This window comes from Marmota monax, unplaced genomic scaffold (genome assembly GCF_021218885.2).
Source record: "Marmota monax isolate L192 unplaced genomic scaffold, Marmota_monax_Labrador192_F-V1.1 WCK01_AAM20220418_F8-fsc00059, whole genome shotgun sequence".
Classification (NCBI taxonomy): Eukaryota; Metazoa; Chordata; class Mammalia; order Rodentia; family Sciuridae; genus Marmota; species Marmota monax.
In genome coordinates, this window is record NW_026693595.1 from 830,059 (window position 1) to 849,120 (window position 19,062).

The following is a 19,062-nucleotide window of genomic DNA, read 5'->3' on the forward strand; positions in this document are numbered from 1 at the left end:
AAAGTTTTTCAGGTCCTTGACCCCACCACCTATATTAACATGGAATTGCCTTGTAGATGAAGCCCCCCTGAATAGGGTGGTCTCCATGACAGTTCCAGAGAGGATCAACTAGAGTAAAAAAACTCCCCCTCCTGACATAAAGGAGATAAACATGTGATCGGTGAAGACTGAAGAAGGTAAGCCCCAATTCTCCTGGTGAATAGCAAACAGCAATAAATTTGGGAGTAGCATTGTTTCCTTTTTTGGTCTCTGCTCAGAGATGATTCTCTCTCTCTCTCTCTCTCTCTCTCTCTCTCTCTCTCTCTCTCGTATTCTTTGCTTGAGGCTCCCTTTACTTTCTTTTAATTTTTTTTTAGTTTTTAAAAATTTTCATTAGCATTATATAGTTATACATAGTAGCTGGGTTCATCTAGACATCTTTACTTTCACTCATAATTAAATTCTATTGCTTGGCTTTTTATGTCAGACTGTAAATTTTCTTTCATGGGAAAACAAGAAGCAAGGTTTGGGGTTTCAGCTGCCCACTCTTCTGTGACAGTATGACTTAGATAAGACAGAGGATAACCACCTGTTTGCCCATGACAAGGCCACACACAGACCCTTCAGTTTCCTAACCTCCTAAGTGATTAGTGGATGTCTATATCCCACTGACTCTTCTGACTAAAATGTTTAACTTGACTAAATGTTAGTCAGGTTTCTCTCCTCCTCCCAAATAAACCCCTCCAGGGCCTCTCTAAGTAGCTGCTTCTCAGCTGACCAGAAAGGAAACCTCTCCTTATCAATTGTCCACTCCCGTCACCTGTTCGTCCCACTCCACCATACTGGTTCTGTCTGATATTGTTTACTCCTCCTACTTAAAAGAAGAAAGGAGAGTGGAAGGGAAGAGAAAGAGAAATAAAGAAAAAGAAAAGAGGAAAAGGAGGAGGAGAAGGAGAAAGAGGAGGAGGAGGAAGAAGAAGGCCCTTTTCTGCCTGACATGAAAAGGCTGCCAGTTCCTTCAATTGAAGCATTCTCCCTTTTAGAATACCCTCTCTTTGTGCGATACCCCCTCCTCCTTATTGCAGTAATCTTTTTGAATGAAGTCTCTCCTTAAACCTAAGTCTGAATTTAGTTCTTATTGGCAATGTTTAGGTGCTACAATTTGGTTCAGATTGGACCCCAACTACGGACCTACTCCAACCCCACCAGGTAAAGGTGCCACGTTTAGCAATTTGAGTATCCTTGGATGGGTTCAATTTTTGAACTAGTGCTCTGGACATCTTCTCTATTAAAGCACAATAAGGAGTTTGATTTGGGTAGAGTCTTTCTTTGTCCCTCCTGTCTTTTTGTTTTTCTGTTTGTCTTGGTTTATTCCCCCTCTGTTACACAGAATTTGTGCAAGAGTATTAAGTGGAACTTTTTTTTTCAGTTTTTAAAGTTTCTCCCCCACCCCTTTGAGTTAAATATTTGTTAACCCCATAGGTAACTCTATCAGGAACCCTCTTCTCCTCCTAATTCAGTTTAATATCTTCAAAAGCAATAGAAATTTTCTGGAGGTGATTTAGAACTTCAAAGACCTCTTGGGAACTTGGAATCTCCCCAAACTGGCTCATCGAAGAGCACTTTTCACCACCCCTCTTCTCTATTCTCCACCTTATCTTCAGCTGCCTTGAATTCTCCATCTGTTTTCCTTCACCTCTACTTTCTGTCTATCCCTGTCACACCCTCAGTCCCCACTTATCTTCTCTTCAAGGTTAATAGAGCGTTACCCCTTATCTAAGTCATTAAGTCATTAGCCTCTACCTTATCTGAGTCATCCTGTCACAGCTTGCTGCTTACCTATCCTGAACTCTGATCACTTCCTTCTTGCTCTGCTGGTGAAGGAAGGATTCCCTGCCCTAGATAGCACAAATGGCCAAACATCACACCCAATACCAGGCAGATAAGTACTGGGGAGTGTCAGACTGGAGCAGGAGAACTCATGGGTATTTAAAGTGCTTCTAGGATCAAAGATATCAAGGAAGCACATGAAATTTCAGACCCTTCAATACACCATTGCCCCATCCTGGGCTCTTGAGAGGTTTGGGGACTCCAACAATAGCTACCTGAGGCTGAAAAAGGTAACTGGAAACAGACTGGAGATTTTGTCCATTCAGATAGTCTCTGTAGACACACAGGTGGTTGGTTTATCTTTCCATAATCCCTTTCGCAGAATTTAGTCCCCAAACTCCATTAGATTACATATCAGAGAAAAGAAAATTTTAGCGTCTTCTCCAAATATTGGTGGAGACATTTAACCTTCATATTGAGAAAGCAATGATCTGCCAGAAACAAAATCCTGTTAAAAATGTAAAAGTGGGCAAAGAATGACAGCTTCTTCATTTATATGAAGTTAATTTCAATGAGTTGAAAATTTAAAATCAAAGCATAAAGTCTATTTGTATGTCTCTGTTTATGTATATATTTATATATCTATATGTAGAGATATAAAATTTTTCTACTTCTAGATTGTTACCAAGTTAGATAATAAAAAATCCCTTAAAGATTCTCACTTGGCTTAAAGCTAAACCAAATATTTATATAAATTACATCTGCCTAAAATTCTCAGAAATTGAACTTCTAATATTTTCAGAAGTATTATATCAACTATCCCAAATGTTTTATCAATTAAAGCTGACATAATTCAAGTAAATATTTGGTAAATCAGCCTTATCTAATATTGTTGGTTTAATAATAATGGCTATATCCTCTGAGCTGCCTGTCTTAACTAAAATATGAGCTTACTAATTTTGGGGGGGGGGGCAGGGGTTAGTGGGGATTGAACCCAGTGGCAATCTACCACTGAGCTACATCCTCAGTCTCTTTTAATTAATTGATTATTTTTTTAATTTTCAGACAGAGTCTCACTAATTTGCTTAGGGACTCACTAAATTTCTAAGGCTGGCCTCAAACTTGCCATCCTCCTGCCTCAGCCTTCCAAGTTGCTGGGATTACAGGTTTGTGCCACTGTGACTCACAGGAGCTACCATTTTTTATTCTGGTTATGTGTGATTCAGAGTCTTGTACTCCTGAAAATTACCAATGGTTAATGAACTCTCCTCATCCCTTCTCTTCTTGCCTAATAATCCTTTTGAATAAAGTGTCTCCTTACCTGAACCCAGATTTGCTTATTTTGACAAATGCTACAAATTATCTTTGAATCATTGAGATAATTCAGTAAAATTATATTGATTAAAACACAAGATGTAACAGATTAAGTATTATTTTCAAAGCACAGAACTAGAGAAAGTAAATCCAATAAATGTACTATTTCTGGGAAAAAATTAATAAACTGACTTTAGAACAGGGCTTATTGACAGAAAGATGGCTAAATTATGTTGTGATGAAGACATGCAGCTATAAAACATGGTGTGAGATGTTTTATGTATGACTCTGTCTTTTCATAGAAAGTAAGATTGATAGACCATTACATGAAAGAAAAAATGAAAAGCAAGAGAAATCACTAGATGTCAGGGTGAAAGACACAAAGAGTGGATACGCAGGCATTTCTTGGAATTGCTTAATTCTATTTAAGTATTTGAGTAAAGAATATATATATATATATATATATATATATATATATATTTAAATATATATAGTTAACTGTCTTTTGTGGTAGAGGAAGAAAAAACTTTCCTCTGCCATATTGGGTTCAATATTTGGGTCCTTTGAATATAACAGATGAGCAGAAGAAGAAAAACTCCAAAGAGACAGTTAGACCCAAGATTTTATATCTGATTTTAACAAAAGGCAACTAAGTATGGAGTCAATATTAGACCACTGAGAGGAGGTTGGGCTTTTGGAGTAGGTATCAGTTTTGGGAAGGGAACTAAAAAATATATGGTAAATAACAGTTGATTAGTAAGTCAAGTTTGTCATGAAGTTAAGAGATGTCTTCTTCCTTGTTCTGGAAGGGGGCTCACTTTTATGAATGAAAATTTAAGCCAAAATGTAGGGGACAATTTATGCTGTTTTTAGGCAGAATGAGGGAGAAAAATAGTTTTCCACCTGTTGTTTCTCAATTGCTTTCATCTCAAATTAATCCTATGCCAAAGTGGAGGTTACGTTTAGAGGTTACATGTTTCCTTTTCCTTCCCTTCCCTTCCCTTAGTTTTAAAAAGATATTGCCATTTTGAAAAAAAAATAGTAAATAATAAATATACTACTTTTATAAATAATTCATAGTAAATTTAGCATTTCTGTCCAAAAGAAAATTTATGATGATGAGCAGATGCCATCAGGATATTCACCAGCAATAACTGGTGTCTGAATAAATAAATTGTAGCATACTCACACAAATGAATAATATTTAGGGGAAAAATTAACTATCAGCATCAACAGGAATGAATTTCAAAGACCTTATGTTGAGATGAATATACCAAATAAAAAGAACACAAACTGCTTGATTCACAATTTATATATTTGAAATTTGGGAATAGGCAAATCTAATCTATGGTGAGAAGAAAGGACAGCAGCTATTGCTTTGGGCCAAGTGTGATCAAGAGGGAAGATTGACTTTCTATTGCAATAAAAATGTTCCTTATCTTGCCAGGTGAGGTGGCACATGCCTATAATTCCAGTGGCTCTGGAGGTTGAGGCAGGCAGACAGCAAGCTCAAAGCTAGCCTCAGTAACTTAGCAAGGCTCTGAGCAACTTAGCAAGACCCTGTCTCAAAATAAAAAAATACAAAGGGCTGTGGATGTGGCTCAGTGATTAAGTGCCCTTGTACCAAAAAAAAAGTGTTCCTTAACTTGATCTTGTTAGTGATTCCATGTGTGTATGAGTTTATCCACACTCATTGAACTAAACAGGTGCATTTTATGGTATGTAAACTATACTTCAATAATAAAAACTTCTTTGTAGTTTCAGAATTGAACCCAGGGACTTGCACATGGTAGGCACACACTTTACTACTGAGCTACATACGCAGCCTCACAATTGCTCTTTCAATAAAGACGAGAAAGACTAAACAACAGAAAGTGTATGTTGGGCAGGATCTGAATACATTGAGTTTGCAGGGATAGTTAAACTCTCCAAGAGCAAAGGATCATCTTACCTGTGAAAATATGCCTGAACTCCAGCAATTCCTACCTGGAAGCCACCTGGAAAAAGACAGCTGGTGCAGCCATATCAGGTGTGTTCTTTTAAGGGCGAGAGCATGTAGGGGAAATTATAGATTTTCACAGTGATGGGACACTGACATAGCAAAGGAAGGAGTTAGGGTAAGTGGGAGCTGGTAGAGAAAAACAAATGAGGCTGGGTGTACACACCAGAGTGTCCCACAAGTTAAGAGGAACTGAAGAGCTGGGTGGGCTCAGAGTTCCTTAAGCTGACACTAGAATTCCCATGCCGGGTGAACAAGAATGCTCCAGATATAAAAATTGTTTGATAAGCTACCTCCATGCTGGCTTGCAGAAGGTGCATGAAGTGTGCCAGAGGTGCCCTCTGGTGGTAGCATGCAAAACCAAATGTAAACACAAAATATTCAAGTAAGAAAATCAGCTTTAACGTTTATATATATTAGATGTTTATGTTGATGAGATTAGCAGTACTTAGCTACTAATTCTTTACCTTTCTATGTGCCAGTTAGACATTTTGGAAATTACTCCATATCAGTTTATATAAAGCTTTTTCTTTTTGTTCTGTTCGGTATCTGCACAGAAGAGAGGATACACCATGATATTTAAATAGATCCCTAATAAGCATTCGGGTTGTTCCCACTGTTTTGCTATTACAGTCAGTGCTGCAATAAATGTCTTCACACCTGTGTAAAACCTATGTGTAGATAAAATGCCAAAAGTGATATTGCTTGGTCAAGGTGTACATGCAATTAAACAGTTGATAGGGCTCGAAACAGTGATGCATCCCACCTACATGGGATGCGGAGGCAGGAGGATCACAAGTTCAAGGCCAGCCTCAGCAATTTAATGAAACCCTGTCTCAACATAAGAAATACAAAAAGGGTTGGGTTTGTGGCTCCATGGTTAAGTGCCCCTGGGTTCAATCCCAGTATCAACAAACAAACAGACAAAAACAATCTTTACTAACCAGGTAAGGTAGCTCAAACCTGTAGTCCCACCTACTCAGGAGGCTAAAGCAAGGTCACTTGAGGAATTCAAGACCAGCCTGGGCAACAGAATAAGACCCCATCTCAGAAAACAAAAAGCAAGTGGAACACACCTATAATTCCAGCTCCTCAGGAAGCTGAGGCAGGAGGATTGCAAATTCAAGGTTAGCCTGGGCAACTTAGTGAGACCCAATCCCAAAATAAAAAGGACTGGGGATGTAGCTCCTTAGTAGAATACCCCCAGGTTCAATCCCTAGTATCAAAACGAACAAAACAGAAACAAAAAACAATCAATAAAACAAACAACAACAGAAAAAACAACCCCCTTTCTTGAATCCCTTCTACCTTAGCTACTGCTCTATTTCTCTTCCTATTTTTTACAGGAGACTTCTGTTTCTGGAAAGAACTATGCAGTAAGCATTTTAAGCATCATGTACTATATGGTTTCTGTCATAAGTACTTAACTCTGTTCCTCTAGAGTGACAGCAGCCATAGGCAATTCATAAGTGAAAGGGTGTGGCCATAATTTGCCTCAGTGTGCCAACCCCTGCTTTACAGAACACTGACCTTGAATTCACCTTTGCTGTGATCAATGAGAAAGGAGCAGGTGGACCACCAGGGCCTCCAGAACAGCATGGAGGGGCCAAGAGGGTGTTAGCTTCCCTGTGAGTACAGCAAAGAATGTTTCTGAAAGAATATGCCTGTGTCAAAAGAATTATCTCTATCTGCTGTCTCCAAATTCTGTTAAACCCTCTAATCAGGTGCTTATTCCGGTGCCTCTAGGGAAACTGCTCCTGCCAAATTCAGCTGTGGTGTTACAAAATCCAGTGGGCATTTATCTTACTTGTCTTCTCAGCACCACTTAACACAAACACTCACTTTGACCTTGAACCCCTTCCCTCGCCTGGGCTCTGAACAAGCAGCTTTTTTCCTATTACTCCTTGCAAACCTGCTGGTTCCCCCTCACTTCTCAGGCTTTTTAGCACTGCAGAGTCTCAGGAGTTAAGCCTCAGGTCTCTTTTTCTTCTCTACAGTCCTTCCTGTGACCTCATTCAGCCTCCTGCTGTTAAATACATTTGAATTTAATCTTGACAGCTCCCTCCTTTCTATCTGTAGTCTGGACTCATCCTCTGAATTCCAGACTCATATTTCCAAATACTTGGTTGAATCAGCATCTCAAACAATCATGTCCATTACTTGGTCTCTAACATTCTCCCTCCCTGTCTCAGTCATTCACAATTCCATCCATTTTTCTAGTTGCTCAATCCTGTCTTCCTCCTCCTCCTCTTCTTCTTCTTCTATTTTCAAAATAGATCCAGATTATGATCCCTTCCCATTTATTCGATTGCTACCACCTTGGTCCAAGCTGCTATTTTCCCACTCCTGGCACATCCCCCTACCCCCACCCCAGTCTCCTGCTTTCTCTCCTACCCCAAGAGAATTTACTGTCTACTCTGCAAAGACAGTGATCATTTGAAAATGTGGGTCAGAACGAATCAGCGGCAGCTGGCTTCCCAACTCAGGGTCAACAAGAAGTATAGAAACAATGGTCTCTACAGATGTAGACCGCACAACCTTCTCAGACACCCTGCCCCCAACCTCTCAGCTCCTGACATATAGGCCTCCTTGCTCTTGCTGAAATTCACAGGAATTCTCTCATCTCCAGGGTTTTTCCTTAGGTCCAGCCTGGGCTCAAACAAAACTTCACACTGACCCCCCTATTTAGAATGCAACCCTGTCCCATCCTATCCTTTCACACTATTTGTTTGCTTTGTACTGGGGATTGAACCCAGGGGCACTACTGAGCCAATCCCCAGCCCTTTTTATTTTGAGACAGGGTCTCAATAAGTTGCTTAGGACCTTGCTAAATTACTGAGGCTGGCCTTGAACTATCAATCCTCCTGACTCAGCTGCCCAAATTGCTGGAATTCCAAGTGTGTGCCACTGCACCTGGCTATCACCATTTGATTCTTTCACAGTGGCACCTGTACCATCTAAAGAATATGTAATAGTACTGAGTTCCTTTTTTAATTTTTTTAACTGCTTCCTTCAGGAAATAGGAAGTGTTTTTGTGAGAGTGGAGAGTTTTGTTTTTCCTATTATTTTTTGGCCATGTTGGGATCAAACCCAGGGCCTCACACATGCTAAGCATGTGCTGTGACACTGAATTACACCCCCAGCCCTATTTTTGTTTTTTAGTTGTTTTGTTCTTGGAATATCCCCAACATCTATGAATGTGCTCTGATTAAAGAGAAGCTCAATAATATTTGATGAATGAATTAGAGAGCAAATGAATGAATGAATGAGTATTCACTCATGAATGAATGAATATTCATGAATGAATGAATGAATGAATGAATACTTTACATGGTCCTTTGTGGTTTAAGAACCATTTCCCATCTTCTTTATTCCCTGTAATAATTAGACAAAACATTGTATTAGTTTCCCTTTGCTGCTGAAACAAATGACCAAAAGTGTTATGACTTTACATAGCAAAAAACAACTATCTTACCATTCTGTAAGCCAAGTCTGAACTGATCTAACTGGTCTAAAATCTAGATATCAGCAGGATTGTGTTCCTTTTTGCGGGGGGGGTTCTCAGGAAGAATCAGTTTCTTGCCTTTTCCATCTTCTGGAGGCCAACCCCATTCTTTGCCTTGTGGCTTCCTTCCTCTAGTTTCAAAACCAACAATGGCCAGATGTGGCAGCGTGCCATCTGTAACCCCAGATTCAGGAAGCTGAGGCAGGAGGATCACAGGTTTGAGACGAGCCTCAGCAACTTAGAAAGACACTAAGCAACTTAGCAAGACCCTGCCTCAAAAAAAAAAAATAAATAAAAATAAAAATAAAAATAAAATAAATAAAAAATAACAAGGATTAGGGATGTGACTCAGTAGCTAAGCGCCTCTGGATTCAACCCCCAGTACTTAAACAAAACAGAACAAACAAGCAAAAAACCAACCACAATGGTCAGTCCAGTCCTCACATCTCATCATTCTGACCTCTGCCTTTATCTTCACGTCTCCTCTGAGCCAAAGCTTGTGAAAAAAAGTATCTTCAAAGTCACCCTTTGTGGATTGCCATGGAACAAGTTTAAACTGTTTTCATATTGATTCTGACCACATATTCGTGTTTTCCACATCTCTGAGTCAGATTTTCTTTTTAAAACCAAAACCATATTATTAATTTAAAAAAATATATAAAGCATGATCACATAACTTTTGCAGTTTCAGAATTCTTAGATGTAAAGCCTGAACTCAGAAACTAACACCCGAGAGGGCTGTGGTATAGTTCAGTGGTAAAGTGTATGCTTAGCATGGTGTATAAGGCCTGGGTTCAATTTACAACACCAAAGGGGGCAGGGAGAAAGAAATAAATTAATTAAATTAAGAAATTAAAAATACATGATTATTCTATTCAAATCACCTACATTACTCATCAAGATTTTCCAAACTCTTTTTAGTCAATATAATGCTGCATATATATATATATATATATATATATATATATATATATATATATATATATATATATATATATATCTTCACAGGCCTTAAAGGGAGCATAGAGTAGGACTTTGTATATCATCTATTCTAGTAGCTCAAACTTTCTGCACACTGAATTGAGGGAATTAAAAAAAAAATCCCTATGCCTAGGTTCTATACCAGGGTTCTGATGTGGAGTAGAATGTAGGGGTGTTGATACCAGCCTGACTCCTGACCCCCAGAGAGGGCGCTAGGGCGTGGAGTTGAGTTCAGTCCTGTGGGCCTTGCTCTCAGGAGCCACCGGAAGGGAGACAGATGAGTTGGCTGCAGCCCCCAAGCCACACCAAGTCAGATTGGAACTCCAATCTCAGAGGGACTCTGGAATCTGACTACAAGAGGAAACCTGGTAGCACAGTAACCCAGGTTTCCTTCCCTCTGGTGTAAATGAAGGAAACCTAAATCCTTGTCACTGTCATTCAGCACAGTTCCAGTGGAGCCTGAGAAGTGGGGAAGCTTTTGTTCACAAGGCAAACAAAATCTTCAATCTCAATATAATCCCTTCCATTTCCTTGAAGGTAGTATGAATTAGTAGGTGGAGTAAGTCTTCTGAAACTGAAGTGGGGATCACGCTGAACTGCTCTTAGAAGAAAAGGTCAGAGAGGAGGTGTGGAGCCAGGAGCAGGCAGCCAAGCCAAGAAGAGAAATGTGAGAGATTTCTTAAGTTTTTTTTTTTTTTTTTTAAATCTTTCTTTCTTGGTTTGTTTGAAGTGAAATCATGGTCCCCAATCTATATAGCTTCTCTCTTCCAGCTCTCCTGGTTCTCAAACTGTGGCTCACATAAGTCAGCAGGAGCATAGATTAAAACACAGATTGTTGACTCCACCTGGAGTTTCTGGTTGAGTAGGTGAGATGTTTCTACTAAGTTCCCAAGAGGTGCTGATGCTGCTGGTCTGGGGACCACCCTTTGAGAACCACTGACTCACAATGCTCTCAGAAATGATTTCATAGTCTAGTGTTTATCAGAGGCTGTTCTTTGAAATGTTAACAGGTTTTATGAGAAAAGAAAACAGCACTGTGGTCAAATGAATTAGGAAAACACTCCATTAAAAGAAATTAAAGGAGGGTTCTTCTGAGAAATCAAAATAGTTTACTATCTACATGTAACACTTCACTGTCCATATTTACCCAACATTTTAATCCCAGGGGAGAATTTTTTTTTTTTTTTGGTAAAGGAGATTGGACACAGGGGCACTTAACCACTGAGCCACATCCTCAAACCATTTATATATATATATATATATATTATTTAGAGATGGAGTCTTGCTGAATTGATGAGACTGGCTTTGAACTCTCAATCTTCCTGCCACAGCCTTCCCAGCTGCTGGGATTCCAGGCATGTGCCAGGAAATTCTTATCCAGAAAAATGAAATGGTAAATAATCTTATTATTGGTTCCAGGAACTTCCTGAAAACCTATTAGTCATAACATGAGGGACTCAATGTACCCTTATTAGAGTGAAAACCATTTTCCCATGAAAACAGATTACTTTCCAGGACTGCTTGGACATCCTCACCAATCCTAAATCATCAGGTCTCATACTTGCCCATTTCTAATCTAATTAAGGTCACCTAGCTCAGATTGTCTCCTGCATGGAAGAACGAGGGAGCTGGGCTCTTTATTGACCACCTTGAAGCCCAGGCATGGTTGCATACGCCTGTAATCCCAGTGATTTGGGAGTCTGAAGCAGTTGGATCGCAAGTTTGAGGCCAGCCTCAGCAACTTAACAAGACCCTCAGCAACTTAATGAATCCTGTCTCAAAATTGAAACAAAACAAAACAAAATAACTGGGGATGTAGTTCAAAGGTAAAAGTTCCCTTGAGTTCAATTACCAGTACAAAAAAAGGCCCCTTGAGGCATGTGAATTCTCTGGCACTTCTTGGTGGGGCCAGTTGCAAGCTGAACTTGAAACCAATGAGTCATGAACATGACCCTGACCATGGCTAAAGGAATTCCCTCTAGCTCAGCTTGTCCCTAGAACCACAGCTGTTCTAAATGATGATCATACTTTCATTTTTGTATTACATTGCAATTTACAAAGTTCTTTCACAGGCATGAACTCAGTAGCAATTTGCAACAACTGAGAGAGAGTGTGTTACTGAAGGATGAAAACCTAAGGATGTCAGTCATAGCCATTAGAAAATGCAAAGGGTACAACTCTGTATTGTTTCAAATCCATCAGCTTCCTGTGCAGTAAATAAAAGATGATATTAAACTAGACTGTAGACACTTTTTAATCCAGTTGCCCATGTTTTCACTACACAATTTTAACTAGATTGCCCACATTTGGGGAAAGAATCAGATGTAATATTTTGGGTTGCATAATAGAAAATTTTTTCAATCTTTGTGCCAGGTTTCTGACAAGGAATTTCTAAAACTCTTTGGAATTCATTGAAAGATGGGAATGTCTTTGGTGGCTTCAGGATGGGGAGTGGTTCACCAGAAAGTCCAACCACTTAAGTAGAATGTAGGGATGTTGATACCAGCCTGACTCCTGACCCCCAGAGAGGGCGCTAGTGGGTGGAGTTGAGTTCAGTCCTATGGACAAGTATTAAATCAGTCATGCTTACATCATGAAACCTCAATGAAAAAAATCTCTGGACACCAAAGCTCAGAGGAACCTTCTGGAGGGCAACTCTTTGAAGTCCCTGGGGGGTTATGCACCCTGTTTCCACAAGAAACTAGCAGGGAGCCTCTGTTTTTCCTTTCAGACCTCATTCTGTGTGGAGCCTTTATGAGAAACCGATAATCAGAACTATTGTGCTTCTTTGAGTTCTGTTAGTTGTGCTGGTGAATTATTGAACCTGAGTGGATCATGGGAATCCTCAAGTTGGCAGAGAGTAGGTCAAAAGTACAGGTGGCCTGAGTCTTTACTTAGGGCTGGCATCTAAAGTGAGAACAGTCTTTTATGTTGTTGTTTTGGGGGCTGGGGATGGAACCCAGGGTCTTGCACATGCATAGTATATGCTCTACTTTGAAAATCTAGCCCCAGCTAAGCTCACTAGTCAGAACTGACTGTCAAGTCAAAGAATCATGAGAATAGTTGTTCATTCTTTTTTTTTTTTTTTAATGGTACTGGGATTGAACCCTGGAATACTTTATCACTGAATTATATACCTAGCCCTTTCTATTTTATTTATTTATTTATTTATTTATTTATTTATTTATTTATGTATTTATCACTGGGGATTGAATCTAGGGGGGCTTTACCAACCAGCTACATTCTCAGTCCTCTTGATTTTTTTATTTTGATACAGGGTCTTGTCACGTTGCTGAGGGTCTTTCTAAGGCTAGCTTTGAACTTGTGGTCTTTCTGCTTCAGTCTCACAAGTCACTGGGATTACAGGCACGCACCACCACACCACACACCATTTTTTAGGACATTGCATCAAGGAATGGCCTATTTATTTATTTGGCGCTAGGGATAAGAAATGGTTTATTATATAGCAAAAACTAATTGACACACAATGGGATTGTAATTGATACAACTGCTTTGGAAAACATTGAAACAATATCTGTGTAATTAAGATGCATATACTCAGTGCCCCAGTGATTGAAATCTTAAATATACTCCTTGAGGAAAATCTCAATATTGTGCCCATGGAGATATATACAAAAATGTTCTTGGAAGCTTATACATTTCACAAGAATAAAACTGGAAAGTCTCAAGTAAGTCATCAAAATATGAGAAAAACAAATAGTGTATTCATGTCACAATTAGATGAAATAATCTATAGCTACATGACTCAAAATGAATGGCTCTTAAAAGTTTTGGAGTGAAATTAATTTTTGATACTGGTTACCTTTCAGAGGATGAGGATTTTGGTTGAAGGAAAATGCTGTGGAAAGGTGAACAGATTATTCCATTGGATTTATAATGTTTTGTTCCTTTAAAAATAATTTGAAGCAAATACTTAAAAATATTAGCGTTTTCCAAATCATAGTGGTGGGCATTTGTATTATTATTTTAATTTATTTTGTATACTTGAAATAGGTCATAAATTAAACAAATTAGTTTCACCTAATTTAACTGCTAAAATAGCAGATGTAATGACTGCTTAGTATTCCAGCTTAAGGAGTTAACATTTCTTAAATTAATCCTGTAATTTTTGTTACCTAGGATATAGACAATTTTTCAAATGTATAAATTATGCTATAATAAACATTGTTGCACACCACTGATACTTCCATATGATCCATTTTCAGAAGTATAACTCATATGTGTCAAGGTGTATTTACTTTTTAAGCTTGTTTAATATTTATTTTCAAATTATTCTTTAAAAGTTTGATATCAGTTTATACTACTACAGCAATATATGATGCCTTTATCGACACTGAAAAACATAATTATTTTCTCTTTGCCAGTTGACAGTAGTAGTTGCTGTTTTAATTTACCTTCTTAGATTATGGTGATAGTGAAGTAATTTATCATAGCGGCTATGACAGTGGCTGCTGGAACAAAGTACTGCAGATCAAGTAGCTGAAACAAAGAAGTTTATTTTCTCCCAATCTTGGAGACTAGGCATTTGAGATATTAGTGTAGACAGTATTTGGGTCTTCTGAGGTCTGTCTGGTTTGAGATGTACGACTGCTACCTGAATCTTTATATGGTCTTTTCTGGTCTTTCTGTGTCCAAATTTCTTTGCCATGTAAGGATAGTAGTCATACTGTATTAGAGTTTGCACTAATCATTTTAACTTTACCTTTCTAAAGACCCTACTCCAAATACAGTCACATTCTGAGGAAACAGGAGTTAGGACGTCAAAGTATGAATTTGGGGGGTGACATAAGTGAATCCATAACAGACAGTGAATATTTATTCTTAAATTTATTATCTGATTGAACTGTTCTGTTTTATTGCATTTCTTACCCTTTTATTGACCTGTATTTTTGCTTATTGACCTATAAGAATTTATTATATGTTAGAATACTTGTTATGAAAATCACATATATTTTTCCCCCAATTCATTATTTATTTGCAGTACTGGGGATGGAACCCAGGGCCTCCTGCATGTTAGGTAAGTTGCTGAGGCTAGCCTCCAACTTGTGATCCTCCTGTCTAGGTCTGCTGAGTAGCTGGTATTACAGGCATATGCCACCATGCCTGACTTGCCACTTATTTTTAACTTACTTAGAGGAAAGCTTAGGATTTTGCTTCCATTAAAAAGTTTTATGTAATCAAATGAAAAAATATTTTCACTTACAGTTTTCTAAATTTGGTATCCCTACACTTTCACAGTTATTTATATATCCTTGTAATTTGTAGACAGATTTCTCTTAAAATTCTTAGTACTTTTACAGTTTGTTTTTCACATGTAAACATCTACCATATTTTTTTTTCACACTGAAGTGTTTAGTCCAGATGGAATTTATTTAATGTAATTTATGAAGTATGAAACAAACTTTATTTTCTCATAAGTATGTAGCCAGTTGCCTAAGTTTAGTGGCCCATGTTTTGAGTGAATAATAAATATTTAAAAAATATTAAATTAGTATTATTTTCTATTTGCCTTTTGGTGATGCTTTTCATGTAGACTTTTGTTGAAATTTTTTATTTGAAGTTTTATTTAATGTTCTGAAAAAATGTATGTTTTACTGTTGATTTTAGTTACAGTTTGGCTGATTTCATTTTCACTGTTTTCTGAGGTGGGATAAATGAATCATCTTTGTATCAACACTAGCATGAATCTTTTGACCTTTTCATTTGAATAAAGCACACACACACACACACACACAAAGATGTATCCATTTGGGCTGGGGTTATGGCTCAGTGGTAGAGCACTTACCTCATATATGTGAGGCACTGGGTTCTATCCTCATCACCACATAAAATGAATAATAAATGAAATAAAGGTTAAAAAAGATGTATCCATTTATCACTCAAATTTATACTACTCAGAGTAGTCTGCAGAGTAGAAAGTTTATTTATTTATTTATTTTTAAATGGGCCCTCAGGCCCTTAGCATTCTTTTATTTTTATTTTTTAATTAAAATGGATCAAGAACTATGTAATGTTTTGAACAGCCAACAATAAAAAAATTAAAAAAAATAATTAAAATGGAAAGATAATTTATTTATTATTTCTTTTTGACTACCCCTAAGTCTAGCCTTACCTAAAAGCCACCAGTCCTCATGGACTGCACTGTCAGTTATCCATTTATATCTCTCAACTCCAGATTTATTCAGTATCTACTCTATGAAATTGACCTGGATGCTGTAAATATTTTTCTTTGCCAGTTGGTATAATGTTAAACTTTGTCAATAGTGGGTGCTGGAGAGACACTACAGGAGAAGAACTTTCCCCCTATTTCAGAGTGCACCTTAAGCAGACTCCTGCTGCACACACTGCTTCCCAAAACCCAAGTCCTGCACTACCAGATTCTATTAAGTGTTCAGAATACATAAGAACTGCATGCCTGTAATCCCAGCAACTTGGGAGGTTCAAGGCCAGTTTGGGCAACTTGGAAAGACCCTGTCTGAAAACAAAAATAAAACATGTTGGGGAATGTAGCTCAGTGGTAGAATGCCCCTAGGTTCAATCCCCAGCAGTGGAAAAAAAAATGGGAGAACTTTTAAAGTTTGGATAGTTTTTGTTACTTTGAACTCAATATTATATAGTCATATTTCTGCCAGTCGATGAGCATGGATATTTATTTCACTAGGAAAGAAAAGCAGCCTTCTCCACTCCTCCATCCCTGGTGACTCCTTAGAAACCATCATACTTCTGAAAATATTTACACAGTCAACCGCTATCACCTTTGATTCAAAGCCAAACCATTCTCTGCAATGCCAGGTGGAAAGTAAAATGTCAACAAAGAGTTCTCAGATGGTATATTTCCCTATGAACCAGCTTTGACAAGTTCAAGGAAAAGCATGCTTTTGATATGCTAACAATCCATTTCAGATTGTACTTAGAAACAAACAATAAAAAAGTATTCTACCTCAATAAACTTGCCACTCCACATTGAAAATTTTAAGCATATCATCACATTCAATTATTTTTGTTCTTTTCCCTGAACTATTGCATAGCTTATGTTATTCTTAGGAGAGTTCTTGAATCCCAATCTCACAGAAGCATAAAAAAAGTTCTTGAATCCCCATCTCAGTAACAGTATTTGTTCCTTTCTTTTTTATTGCAGAACTGTAAGGAGCACATTATTTTGCTATATGAATTATGTGATTCTTTTATATTCATTAAAATCTTGCCCAAACTGTTAACTGTAATGATTTCCAAGGAGAAAAAATGTGGTGGTTAGAGGAGAAGGTAGTGGTAATGGTGCTGGTGGTGATGGGGTGAATGTGATGGTGATGGTGATTCTGTTGAAGGTGAAGGTAATGGTGATGCTAGTGGAAGTGGTAGAGGTGGTGATGGTAGTAGAGATGCTGGTGTTGGTGATGGAGGTAGTTTTTGCTTGGTTTTCATTCTATACTCTGTATCTCTTAATTTTATACCCTGTACATGTATCGTATATTCAAATTGGTGTGCTTTTAATAGTTCAATGTACTTTAATAGCAAACTTACAGAAACAGCAGATTAAAAATATTAAAAATACATACTTTCCTGTAGAACTCAAAAGAATATAGTGAATGCATGAAATTTATACTATGATTAAAATGTTACAAACACCATTTATTTGCCACCAATAAGAAATCTTCTTTCTTTTCTTTTTTGCAGTGCTAGGGATCAAACTACAGGCCTTGTTCATTCTGTCTACAGTCTCCCAATGAGCTGCATCCATAGCCCCAAGGTTCCCTTAGTTTTAAAAGCCAAATACTGCTGGGTGTGGTGGTGTACATCTGTAATCTCAGTGGCTTGGGAGGCTGAGGCCTCAGCAACTTAGCAAGACCCTTTCTAAAATAAAAAATAAAAAAGGACTGTGGATGTAGCTCAGTGATTCAGCACTATTGAGTTCAATCTCCAGTAACAAAAAAAAAAAAAAAAGAAAAAAAAAATAACAGTTTTATTTATAATTGTTATGAGGTTAAGTTGCTGAAACTTGTTCACAGAAACATTTTGCCTTGCCTCAGTACTTTACACCATCACATTTATATTAAAAATTCACATACACGTGAAAGTGGAAAAACTTCCAGTACCTGATTTCTGTCCCCTATTTTTTCATTTGCAATCACATACTTAGGTACCTTTTGACTCCACTGGGAAAAACATTAATCATTCAGAACTACCAATAACAGGAAGAAGAGAGAGAATTTTTTGAGAATTAAATATTTTCCATCATAGTGGATTCTTTTGTTGTCATTCTTAAATTTATTTTTTTCTTCTTTCACTTGATTGTTTGTTGCAGTGGTTTCTTAAACATGCTCTTTACCTATGCAATCCGCTTGCTGAATGTCTTTATAACATATTTGACATGAACAATTCCAAGTTGATGTCTTCAAAAAAAAAAAAAAAAAAATGGCCAGCCATATAGACCTCACTTGCTTCCAGGAAGCTGCATATGAAGTGGATGTTGTAGAATTTCATAGGCCCATCTTTTTTTTTTTTTTTTTACCGTGCTAGGGATTAAAAGCTGGGCCTTGCACATGCTAGGCAAGTGCTGTACTATTGAGTGCCCCCTCACCTCCCTTTGCCGCATTCTCCACACCCAGCCTCTAGGCCCATCTTTTATGTCACACTGTTTCATTTCTGCCAAATTCTATTCATCACACTTCAAGGCCAGACCAAGTTTCTGGGGAGGGGAAATGAGCTACTTCTCCAAACAGGAGTACCAAGGTGGCTGGGGGCATGTTTTAAATCTACCACACTGTCTTTTATTTATCTACTGACAACTTTCCAACTGAAATCACCCCTTGTATACTTTGAATTTTTCTTTTCAAAATCTAGTTTTAGTCCATGATAAAAACAAGATAGCAGACTAGAAAAATTTACTAGGCAAATGTGTTATTTTACATAGTGTGCAGGGGAAAAAATGAGAGACCCTAAAATTTCATATCTTCATTGTGAAAAGGAGAAAGGAAGCACCAGTTATTTTGAAGACAACCTGAGGTAATCAAACATGTAATTCCTTTTGGTAACATCTATATTTTTTGCGATGGCCATCACATGGAAATGGTACTGTGAATTTGAGAGAACACAGGATAGAAAGCTCTTGTTGAAGTTGAAAAATGGTTAATTTCACAGTCTGTAAATCCCCCCTTACAAGGGGGGATGTTTTTTTAACAGAATTGAAAGTTCATTTCCAAAATCTGAGAAGTATTAATTCATTATTGTGAAAAGATTCCGATGCCCTGAAATTTTTCTTCCCTTTTTTCTTGGAAATTTTTATCATAGATCTTTCTCCTCTATCATCACAACATCAAATATATATACATTAAAACACTTTTATTTTATTTATTTATGTATTGGTGTTTTGTTTTTATTTTTTTGATACTGGGGCACCCAGGGGCATTTTACCACTGAGCTACATCCCTAATTC

At 37.7% G+C, this 19,062-nt stretch overlaps 1 protein-coding gene across 1 annotated transcript in view; it reads right to left on the bottom strand.

The window, feature by feature from the left end:
* The window catches only part of Gcnt1 (glucosaminyl (N-acetyl) transferase 1), a 47,891-nt gene extending 41,166 nt beyond the window's left edge, over positions 1 to 6,725 (bottom strand). The window contains exon 1 of the mRNA XM_058583996.1: positions 6,653 to 6,725. The gene's annotated coding sequence lies outside the window, so the exon portion shown is untranslated. The remainder of the gene's footprint in view (positions 1 to 6,652) is intronic.
* Positions 6,726 to 19,062: the final 12,337 nt, after the last annotated feature.